Source organism: Nematolebias whitei, chromosome 2, assembly GCF_014905685.2.
Source record: "Nematolebias whitei isolate Nwh7 chromosome 2, NemWhi1, whole genome shotgun sequence".
In the NCBI taxonomy this organism is placed as follows: Eukaryota; Metazoa; Chordata; class Actinopteri; order Cyprinodontiformes; family Rivulidae; genus Nematolebias; species Nematolebias whitei.
The window spans coordinates 29,217,988-29,229,739 of record NC_056499.1 but is presented as its reverse complement, the minus strand read 5'-3'; positions in this window follow the sequence as shown (position 1 = coordinate 29,229,739).

Genomic DNA, 11,752 nt, shown 5'->3' with positions numbered 1-11,752 from the left:
TATGGAGACTATCATAGACACCATCATGGACGTTATCATAGACACCATCATGAGCGTGAAGACTGGGATGATGATGGACACCATCATGATCATAAAGGTTTGGCTGATAATGTAGACCATGATGGGGATAAAGATTTTGCTGATTATGGAGACTATCGTGGTCACCATCATGGACGCTATCATAGACACCATCGTGAGCATGAAGACTGGGATGATGATGGACACCGTCATGAGCATAAAGATTTGGCCGATGATTGACACCATCATGAGCATAAAGATTTGGCCGATGAAACATCTTCAAACATGATACCAACAACCTGAACACACCTTATGACTACACCTCCATCACAACTATGGAAGAGATGCCTTCTCCTTCACCTATGGAAGGGACAGCATGACCCCCATCCCCAACCCCAATGCCCAGATTGGCCAGAGGAATCGATTGTCTTACTGGGACATCAGAAGAATCAACATACTCTCCAGCTGCTAACTACAGTGTTGATGCTGAATACAAAATTCTGTTCTAAATGTTGAGGTGACAGAATATATCACCTCACAAGCCTAAAATATATTCAATAAAGATGCTGCAAAATGATATTTGTCTCATTATTCTTCTGTATTTGTGTTCAGCAAATGCTGCACCCACAACAATACAATGTACTAATTTCAATGTTAGGCTAAATATCCAGTGTGTTAGCACAGTCCAGAGCAAACTCAAATAACTGACTTCTGCAACTGATTTTTTTTTTTTTTTTGGAAATCTTGTTTTGAGATTCCCTCCCAAAGTTTAGCTTTGAAATATTTCAAACTGCTATCATTGCAGTTACACCATGAGACAGAGACTGCAGTTTGGCTTAACAGTAATCCCTCGTCACTTCGTGGTTGGTTTTTCGCGGGTTTGCTTTTTTGCTGTTTTTCAAAGTAAGATTGGACATCAACATTGTCCATGCTCAATAATCCAGGTATACAATCCAACATTTTTCAGTCAGGTCATCTGGACAGTTTCTTTTTTTTTGAGCTGAAACATTTCGCCTTCGGTCCGGTAGGCTTCATCAGTCAAGGAAACAACAAAACTGATTCTTCCCCCAACAGCTTACTCCAAAGTGGAACAAACCAGTTCTGCTTGTGATAAGATGGTCTCTTTGGTACGCCCCTCCTCCATTGCCGGCCCTCTTCCTTGTTGACAGTCTTGTCAAACTGGTTGAAAACATCAAAGTCCATGCTCAATAATCCATGAATACAATCCAAAATCTTTCAGTCAGGTCATCTGGACCGTTTCTTTTTTTTTGTGCTGAAACGTTTCACCTTCGGTCTGGAAGGCTTCATCAATCAAGGAATGACCTGACTGAAAAATGTTGGATTGTATACCTGGATTATTGAGCATGGACTTTGTTGTTTTCAACAAGTTTGACAAGACTGTCAACAAGGAAGAGGGCCGGCAATGGAGGAGGGGGTGTACCAAAGAGACCACCTTATCACAAGCAGAACTGGTTTGTTCCACTTTGGAGTAAGCTGTTGGGGGAAGAATCAGTTTTGTTGTGTGTTTCCTTGACTGATGAAGCCTACCGGATCGAAGGTGAAATGTTTCAGCACAAAAAAAAAAAAAAGAAACTGTCCAGATGACCTGACTGAAAAATGTTGGATAAGATTGGACATGACACACAATTGGCTGATTCATGGATGAGCCAGACGATCGGCATGGATATTAACACCTGTGTGCAGCCCACAGTTGTGGGAGAAGTTCCTCCTGCAGCTGATCAGCTGATCTCTGCAGCGAAGTGGGCGTGGCCAAGAGCACTGGCAGATGGCAGAGTGCAGCCGGAGGCAGAGAGCTGAAATCATGACATTCTGTGCTTTTTTAGAGCGTTTACAGTTTAGAATCATTGTTTAGAATATTGCAAGAGTGTGGGAAGGGTTTAAAATGCCTTAATTTTAGTATAATAGATACTAAAATGAGCTACTACTTACTACTTTACTACTGTATTTTTCGGCCTATATGTCATGTTTTTTGCATTATTTGCATGCCCTGCGACTTATAGGCCGAAGCCACGTATTTATGGATTTTTTTCCCCATTTTTATAAACCAATTTTTGGCTGAGATATGACTGTTTTCATTCATTATGACTGAAAAAAGAGCAGTACCCACTTTTAGCCACTTGATTGCAGCAGAGTAGTAGTAGCAGTCAGGCATGCCATTGTATCATGTAAATGGTAAATGGACTGTACTTATATAGCGCCTTTCTATCGTATTGAGATACTCAAAACGCTTTACACTACAATCTGTGTCCTCATTTACCCATTCATACAGCACTCTACTAGATCTCTACAAAGCTAACTGAACAAATCATTCTAATGAGACTAATCAGTGCTTTAGATCACATTCATACACCGATGGGACACACATTGGAGGCAACAAGGGGTTCAGTGTCTTGCCCAGGGACACTTCGGCATGTAACTGCTGTGGGGTTCGAACCCCCAACTCTTGTATTGGAGGACGACTGCTCTAACCACTCAGCCACAGCCGCCCATGTAATAGGTAAACGTGGCTATAAAGACAAATTCAAAAAAGTTCAAGACAAAAACAACTGGACTTTATTTATTATACTTTACTTTATACTTTATTGTTTTTGTCTTGAACTTTTTTGAATTTACCATTGTCCTGGATGACTGAGAATCTTCACCAGCTATTAATGACACAATTGGCTTGGCATAGTCCCCCACCTTCTTTCTGTTTGCTGCTTGGAGCAACGTCAGCTTCATTTTGCTGTACCGCCCCGGCGAAATGCATCTAATTTGACCATTACAGTGCATTTATTATGTAAAAGTTCGACTGAGACACACCTTTGCTATAATTCCAAGCAAACAAATAATTGTTTTAGGTGCTTTTCTTGTTAAATTTAGAAGAAATGAGCAGCGTTTTCCTTTTTTTCTCTCTGTCTGTACGATCCTGGAGCACGGAGGCAGAGAATACTTTGAAATACAGCTGATTTGACCACAAAAGTCATTTTATTACGCAAACATTAGACTGAGACACACCTTTACTATAAAGTCGAGCAAACAATTGTTTTTAGGTGTTTAGTTTGTTAAATTTCGAAGAAATGAACAGCAGCTCGTCCATATGCGCGTGCACATTTTTGTGAACCTGGTTTTGAAATGCAGCTGATTTGACCGTCAATGTGCATTTATTAAGCAAAAGTTAGACTGAACCACACCTTCGCTATAGTTTTGAGCAAACAAATAATTGTTGTGTTAATCTTGTTAAAGTCCTCCCATGCACGCTCCTGCGACTGCCATTGGCAGCCCATCGATTTTTGGCACAACATGGGCCCACATTTATTTTTATTATTTCCATCCATCCATCCATTATCTTTTACCTGCTTCTTCCATTTTGAGTCACGGGGGTCGCTGGTGCCCATGTCCAGCAGTCACTGAGCAAGGGGCGGGGTACATCCTGGACAGGTCGCAAGTCCATCACAGGGCCTTTTTATTATTTATTCATTATTATTATTATTATTATTCATGTTTTTAGTTTTCTACATTCGCCTTATAATCTAGCTGTTTTTGCTACTTTTTTTGCCATCCTATTTTAATTTGTAAAAAAAAAAAAAATCTGTATGCCTCTTTTATGAATGTGTATTGTTGTCGTTGTTGTCCACTGTTGTCATCACTCTTTGTTAAAATCAGGTCTCTCTTGTAAATGAGTCCTCGAGGCTCAATGGGATTAATCTGTCTAAATAAAGGTTGAATGAATGAAAAAAAAAAATAAAAATCTGGGTTCAGCCCACATTTCCGGTTGTCAGTGATGACGCGTAACAAATGCAACACGTCAGCGGTGACGCATAATAGATGCGACGTATACAGTGAAGCAACATATTTATGAATTTTTCCACTTTTTTAGATATATTTGGACTTATGTGAATTATAGGGCGGTGCGACGTGTACGGCGGAAATTACGGTACTATTCCTACTTCGCGGTCTTATCGCGGGGCTTCAGGGTACGGATTCCCCTGCGATAAACGAGGGACTACTTTACACTCAAAAATAGTTTCTTCCATCTTCTCAGAGTCTGGTTAGAAGTTTCTATGTAAATACTTATTTGTATTTTCATTTCTAAATACAGATCACAGCAACATTATCCACATTGCTGCTGTTCAGCAGATGTGATTAGGAACACTTATTGTCCGCAATAAGAAAAGTTTTTTTCCGTGTCTGTGTTTGTTTGTCTATAACTTTAGCAAAAATGATTCATGATCCAGTGGACAAGTTCCAACATTTAGAAAGTAGTTTTTGATTTGTCATTTACAACTCATTAACTTTTGGAGGAAATAGCTAAAGAACCACGACTAACATAAAAAATGACTATCTACACTAACAGATCTTGTCAACATAAACTGACCTTAGTTTAAAACCCTGGCATGAAAAGTGGCAGCCTGATTCTAAAGTAAAATGCTACAATACATTTCTGAATATCTTCTGTTTTCTGGTAAATTTCACTAAACACTTTAAGAACTGAAACAAGGATCCAGAAACAAGTTGGACTGGTTTCTATGTCTGAGCAGCTTTGTGTTGAAACACATTTCTCAGGTTGTCACAAGAGCTGTTATATTTTCTATCTGCATGATGAAACAGGTGTTCAGAGCCTATAGCTCGATGGGGCTGTGATGTGAGAGTGGGGAGGTGGTTTCATGTCCTTCTATGATTCATTAACAATGAACTAGATTCATGCTGCACATCCAGAACGGGTTACTGTCCTTTAATGATAGGAGTTTTACATCATTTAGCTCTGTGCTTTGTTCGTTTTTTGAATTTTAATTTATTTGTTACTCTAACCCCGGCGAGAAGAGTCTTTGCATGTTTTATCCAATCTGTCTTCATCTAGCTGTTGGCATTCCTCCTATAAGCTTTGGTCTGTCAACCATTTCTGCCATGTAATAGAGAAAAAAATTCCTACAGGCTCCCCTGTGTCCATAGAAGACCATCAGTCAGTACAACAAAAAGCTGTTTCCAACTCCACACTAAAATGTACCTAAACACAATCAGCAGCTGCTTCAAAATTATATGGCATCAAAAAGATTTCATTTAATTTGATCTAAGATTGTAATTGTAACATAATATTTATGACAACCCAACCTACCTCTGTCTCCTCTCTGAAGATCATTCTTGTGAAATTGTGTAACATTTGAACAACACAAAACAAATAAAGAACCCAACAAATCCTTTCTGAAACGTTTGCTCCCTGAAAGCTTCTAAAAAAGTTAAATCTGGTCCTCTGACATTCAAAAAAACAAAACAAAGCAAAACAAAAAATAAGTAAATAAATAAATAAATTTGTGTTTTGTTTTTAAGAACAAGAACGTTTTTTTAAAAAGTTTTGTTTTTTTGAATGTCCAGAGGACCAGATTGAACTTTTTTAGATTTTTCTACCTGGATTATTGAGCATGCATCAGGATTCCCTGAAAGCATCTTTGTTTTAGATTTTACCTCCATTACTCCTCTTGTCAACCATATTTTATTCCATTTCCACAGCACATGCAGCATATATTTATTATTTACAACTTTTACTTAAAGAGGTTTATGACTGCTTTTATTAAGAAGGATGTTTGAAACTGTTAGCAAAAATTGTGTGAATTCAACATTTTTGAGTGATTGAACAATTTTTATTTTTTTATTTTTCATTTATCCTTTATTTATACAGGAAGTCTCATTGAGTCACGAGAACTCATTTTCAAGAGAGACCTGTTTAGGGAGCAGATGGTGAGGGTTAAGGGCCTTGCTCAGGGGCCCAGAGTGGGGCAAATGAGGCTGGAGGCAGGTGTGGTAGTTTCAACTTTTCCACCCACATTTTGATTTTAATGGTACCGGGAGTTGAACCTGCGACTTTCCGATCACAGGCCCATCTTCTAACCTTGGCTAAGGTCACCGAGGTAGTTAAAAAGCTCCGTGGTGGCAGGGCTCTGGGGTGAATAAGATTCACCCTGTTTTCCTTAAGGCTCTGGATGTTGTGGGGCTGTCTCGGTTGACATGCCTTTACAACATTGCGTGGACATAGGTGGCAGTGCCACTGGACTGGCAGACTGGGGTGGTTATTCCCCTTATGTTCCCTCTCGGGTCCTGAGATCAACCTATCAGCTGCTTTTGGCTGTTCCAGAAACAAGACTGAAGCTCAGAGGAGAATCGGGCTTTTTCAGTCATGGGCCCCAAACTCTGGAACAACCTGCCCCCCCAACATCAGGCAGGCCACCTCCCTTCCTCACTTCAAATCTCTGCTTAAAACACATCTGTTCTCGCAGGCATTTCACACAGTGTAAATTGATTTAGTGTTTTTTGTTCTGTGATCCTATGTTTTAAATGCTTTTTATTAATTATTCAATTATTATTAATGTATTGTATTTTTCTCTTTAATTTTGCTCCCATTGGTTGTTGTTGTTAAGCACTTTGATAAATGTTTTAAATGTGCTCTATAAATAAAGTTGACTTGACTTGACTCTTTTAAAAGGGGGACCGGAGTGTGCGCTCCAAATATAGGGGCATCACTCTCCTTAGCCTCCCTGGTAAGGTCTATTCAGGGGTACTGGAGAAGCTAGTCTGATTGTTGGTCGAACCTCAGATCCAGGAGGAACAAAGCAGGTTCCGTCCTAGCGGTGGAACACTGGACCAGCTCTTTACCCTCACTAGGGTCCTTGAGGGGTCATGGGAGTTTGCCCATCCAGTCTACATGTGTTTTATGGACTTGGAGAAGGCATTTCATTGTGTTCCTCAGGGTACACTGTGGGGGGTGCTCCGTGAGTATGGGACTGGGGGCCCGTTGTTACGAGCTTGTTTGGTCCCCATACGAGCGGTGCAAGAGTTTGGTTCGTATTGCCAGTAGTAAGTCAGACCCCTTCACGGTGGGAGATGGACTCAGCCAGTGCTGCCCATTGTCACTGATTCTGTTCATAACTTTTATGGACAGAATTTCTTGGTGCAGCCAGGGGGCAGAGGGATTCCAGTTCAGTGGACTCAGGATCCCATCTCTTCTCTTTGTACATTATGTGGTCCTGTTGGCGTCATTGTGTCGTAATCTTCAGTTTTCACTTGAGTGGTTCGCAGCCGAGTGTGAGGAAGTATAATAATGGAATGTAACGGCGCAAGAACATCACACAATTACTTTTATTGCATCTTTTTGAAAAGTTGCAAAAAATGGTTCATAACGCACACAAAGTTTCTGAAAATAAATAATTCCAATTGTGTAGCAATTTAATGTAGCTCTTGTGTTTATTACAGCAAAAAATTGAAGAAAACCATATAAATGCTGGGTTTTAAAGGTAAATGAGCTCTTGTTGTTTGCAGGTTTAGTCTACAGTCATGTTGCTGAGAGAAGTGACTCAGTTGAAAATATCCATCTGTTTTAAATGCCACTTTGAAATGAGCTGAGCAGTGAGCAGAGATCTCATCTCCCTGCATGTGGAAACTGGGGCGTTCTTTGTATTCGTGTGGTCTTAACGAGTCTTATCGCTGCTCTTTATCAATGTCTGGCACACAAAACAGTATTAGCCAGACTAACAAAGTGGCTGGTGGGAGTGCAAAATCTTCAGTAAAACTCATTTATCATTGACTGAAACTATAAAAGGGGCAGCACGGTGGCGCAACTGGTAGAGCTGCTGCCTCTCAGCGAGCAGGTCCTTGGTTCAAACCCCGGTCCAGGGGCCTTTCTGGGTGGAGTTTGCATGTTCTCTCCGTGCATGCGTGGGTTTTCTCCGGGTGCTCCGGTTTCCTCCCACAGACCAAAACATGCATGTTAGTCTGATTGGTAACTCTAAATTGTCCCTAGGTGTGAGTGAGAGAGTGAATGTTTGTTTGTCTCGTTTGTCTCTATGTGGCCCTGTGATGGACTTGCGACCCATCCAGGGTGTACCCCGCCCCTCGCACAGTGATTGCTGGACATGGGCACCGGCGACCCCCCTGACCCAAAATGGAATGAGCGGGTAAAGATAATGGATGGATGGATGGATGGATGAAACTATAAACTTTAAAAAGCAGTACCCACAAAAAGATATTTGTTCTTCATGATAAAAAACAAGAAGTGCTATTGCTGACAAAATCTAATCAGATTTCAGACATTTCCATATGACGTTCAGACGTTTCCCTCTGAACTGAGTGACATGTTCAGGCTAAAGGTTTGACAAAACTTTGTATATATTGTATAATATAATGACTTTTTTATATTTAATCTATTGTATTGAAGTATGGAGAAAAGCATGCAAAACAATTACAAATCCTATTTTGATTTTACAAAAAAGTGCAATAAGAATTATTAGTAGGAAGTGCTATGGTCACCGAACAAATATATTATTTCATCAGTTGAAATTATTAAAATTTTATGATTTGGTTGAATATAGTATTTCACAAGTCATGTATAAAGCTCATAAAAAATATTACCCCCAAATATTCAATTAAAATTTGTTTAAAAAAGAGAGTCATTATAACCTTAAGGGAATGGAAACGGTTGTAAAATCTCCATTTAGAACTAATCTGAAGGAGCTGCATTGTAATTCAAGGAATAGGATTATGGGATTGCCTCAATATCACCATAAGAATTTCTAAAACAGTTTATATGTTTAAAAAGATGATTAAGTTTAAGTTGTTGGGAAAGTATGATACCATGTGAAGGATGCCTAATATGTTTTGTTTTCACTTTGGAGATTGTTAAAGCCTGTTGTTATTTGTTTGTAGTTTGTTTTTTGTTTTTTTAATAAGGGGCAGATATTATAAGAATTTTCTTCTTCTTTCTGCATCCTTTTCATTAATTTTTTTAATGGATTTTTTTGTTTTTTTGTTTGTTTTAATTAAATAAATAAATGAATATAAAAAAAGTGGATCCATGGGTGTCATTTTGAACAAAGTTTACTTTTAACTAGATCTTAAAGTACTGAAACAGAAAATAAGAACCGGGATGCAAGTAAAATGTAAGTATATTTAACAACAAAAAAGTTTAAAGCATATACCGTAATCTGGACCAGTTTCTTTAAGTGAGAAATGTTTTGTCCCCCATCCAGAGGACTTCGTCAGCCTGCCACTTGCCAACCAGATTTGTCCCATAAGTATCCTTTGTTTGCTGTGTTGCTACTGGAGGTGGCAGGCCGCAGACTGACAAAGTCCTCCAGATGGGGGGATGAAATGTTTCTCACTTAAAGAAACTGGACCAGATGACATGATTTATTTTTTTGTTGTTGTTATCTGCCTGGATGATTGAGCTTACATACCATTTTTTTGTTAGTAGGTCTATTTACAAAAGATAAGGGCATTCAGGTATTGGAGGATTAGTGTGTCTTTGCTTCCATGTTTGAGAGGTAACTGAAATGACTCAAGGTTCTGTGGTCAGGAGATGGTTTCCAGTTGTATCATGAATGAAATGAGCATGGGAATGTGCACAGCCCCATGCCAACTTCATAGCTGGCATACACTCGTTTCTATTGTTATTGGTCCTTTGGCAACACTCAGAGATGATACTGGGAAACTGTGCTTGGAGCTGCGGCTGGTCTTGGAGCACGACACAGTGAGGAGCCATGTGCTGCCCATACATGCGCAAAAGCATCTTACCAACATTATGGCGAGGTGGCCTGGTTCAATGCATAATTCATTCATTCTAATGAACAGCATGGTTGGGAACAGACTACAAGCTGGCACTGGGCAAGATGGGTGAGTAAATTAATTTAATCATACTAATATGTCTGACAATTTTTTTCTTAATTTCTGAGTATGTGTACTGCTCTGACCCCACAGTATTTACAGCTTCACGCATGTTGTCTCTGCTGACTCCGTTGACTGACTGACACTGATGCCAGAGGCCAGCGTGCCAAACAGAATGATTTTAAATCATTTAGAAGCATCTCCAACTCACACTCTGTTAAGTTCCTCTTTTTCCCACCAACAGAGATGCTTTAAGATAGTGCAGAGAGGCGATTCCTCAGGTGCAGTGCATATCCATCCATCATCCATTATCTATCACTCACATCTAGAGACAATTTAGAGTTACCAATCAGCCTAACATGCATGTTTTGGTCTGTGGGAGGAAACCGGAGTACCCGGAGAAAACCCACGCATGCACGGAGAGAACATGCAAACTCCACCCAGAAAGGCCCCTGGACTGGGGTTTGAACCAAGGACCTGCTCGCTGGGAGGCAGCAGCTCTACGAACTGCGCCACCGTGCTGCCCGCTTGTAATTCAGTAGGGAGGGAGACAGACATTTCTAAGGTATGGACAATGATCAAAAGGATGAATGGGATTAAAAGAGTGAATGGATATCCAATACTAAATGATGGAAATTTAACAGCAGTGAAAGACAGAGAAAAGGCAGAAATGTTGGTAAATACTTTCGTTGAAATTCATAGTTCTGAAAATATTAGTGAAGAAGGGAAAAAGGAAGAGAAAACACAATTTTAGAAAACAAAGAGGTATTGGACCAAATAGAAGACACAAATGATTCACTGAACATGCCGTTTACAGTAACAGAGCTGAATAGGGCACTTAAAAAATATAAATTATCAGCTCCAGGAAAAGATCAGGTTTGTTATGCGATGGTAAGTAATTTTAAGTAGATTATCTAAAAATATTCTATTAGAATTATATAACCGAGTATGGGAGGATGGGGAAATTCCAAAAAGATGGAAAGAAGCAGTGATTGTACCAATTAGAAAACCAGGGTAAGATGAGTCAAAACCAGAAAATTATAGACCTATAGCATTAACATCCAACATATGTAAAATAGTGGAGAAAATGATAAATGACAGATTAATATATTATGGAAAATAAAAGACTTATGTCAAAGTATCAGAGTGGTTTCAGGAGAGGGAGAAGTACAATGGACCCAGTTTTATGTTTAGAGCATGAAATTAGAAAGGCTCAAGAGAATAAAGAGAGTGTAGTGGCAGTATATTTTGATATAGAGCGAGCGTATGATATGATGTGGAGGGAAAGATTATTAATCAAAATTAGAAGAATGGGTATAAATGGTCGTATGTTTAGATGGATTAAGACTTTTTTTAGAAGGAAGACAAATATAAGTGAGGATAAGGAAGGATTATTCTGAGAGTTGTAATATAAAAAATGGGATACCACAGGGTAGTATAGTCAGTCCATTATTATTTTCAGTGATAGTTAATGACATGTTTAAGGAAGTAGAGAGTGGAATGGGATTTTCACTTTTTGCTGATGATGGGGCAATGTGGAAAAGAGGAAGAAATCTAGAATTTATTATAAAGAAGCTTCAGGGAGCAATTTCAGTTGTAGAAAAATTGTCATATAAATGGGGAATTAAATTTTCTGTAGATAAAACTAAAATAATGTTCTTTACAAGAAAAAGAGTCGATGAGAAAATCAAGCTAAAATTATATGGTCAGGAGTTGGAAAGAGTTAAAGAATTTAAATTTCTCGGGTTGTGGTTTGATGAAAGAATGACATGGGGTATACACATTAAGAAAATAATAGATAAATGTAGGAAAGTGTTAAATATAATGAGGTGTTTAGCTGGAACTGAGTGGGGAGCTGATAGAAATTCATTGACAGCCATTTATACTGGATTAATTAGGTCAGTCTTGGACTATGGGTGCATATGTTACAACTCAGCAGCAGATACAAACCTCAATAAGTTAAATAATATCCAATACCAGGCACTAAGAATATGTACAGGTACTTTTAAAGCGTCTTCAACAGCAGCATTACAGGTTGAAATGGGAGAAATGCCTCTTAAATTTAGAAGGGAACAGCTATCTT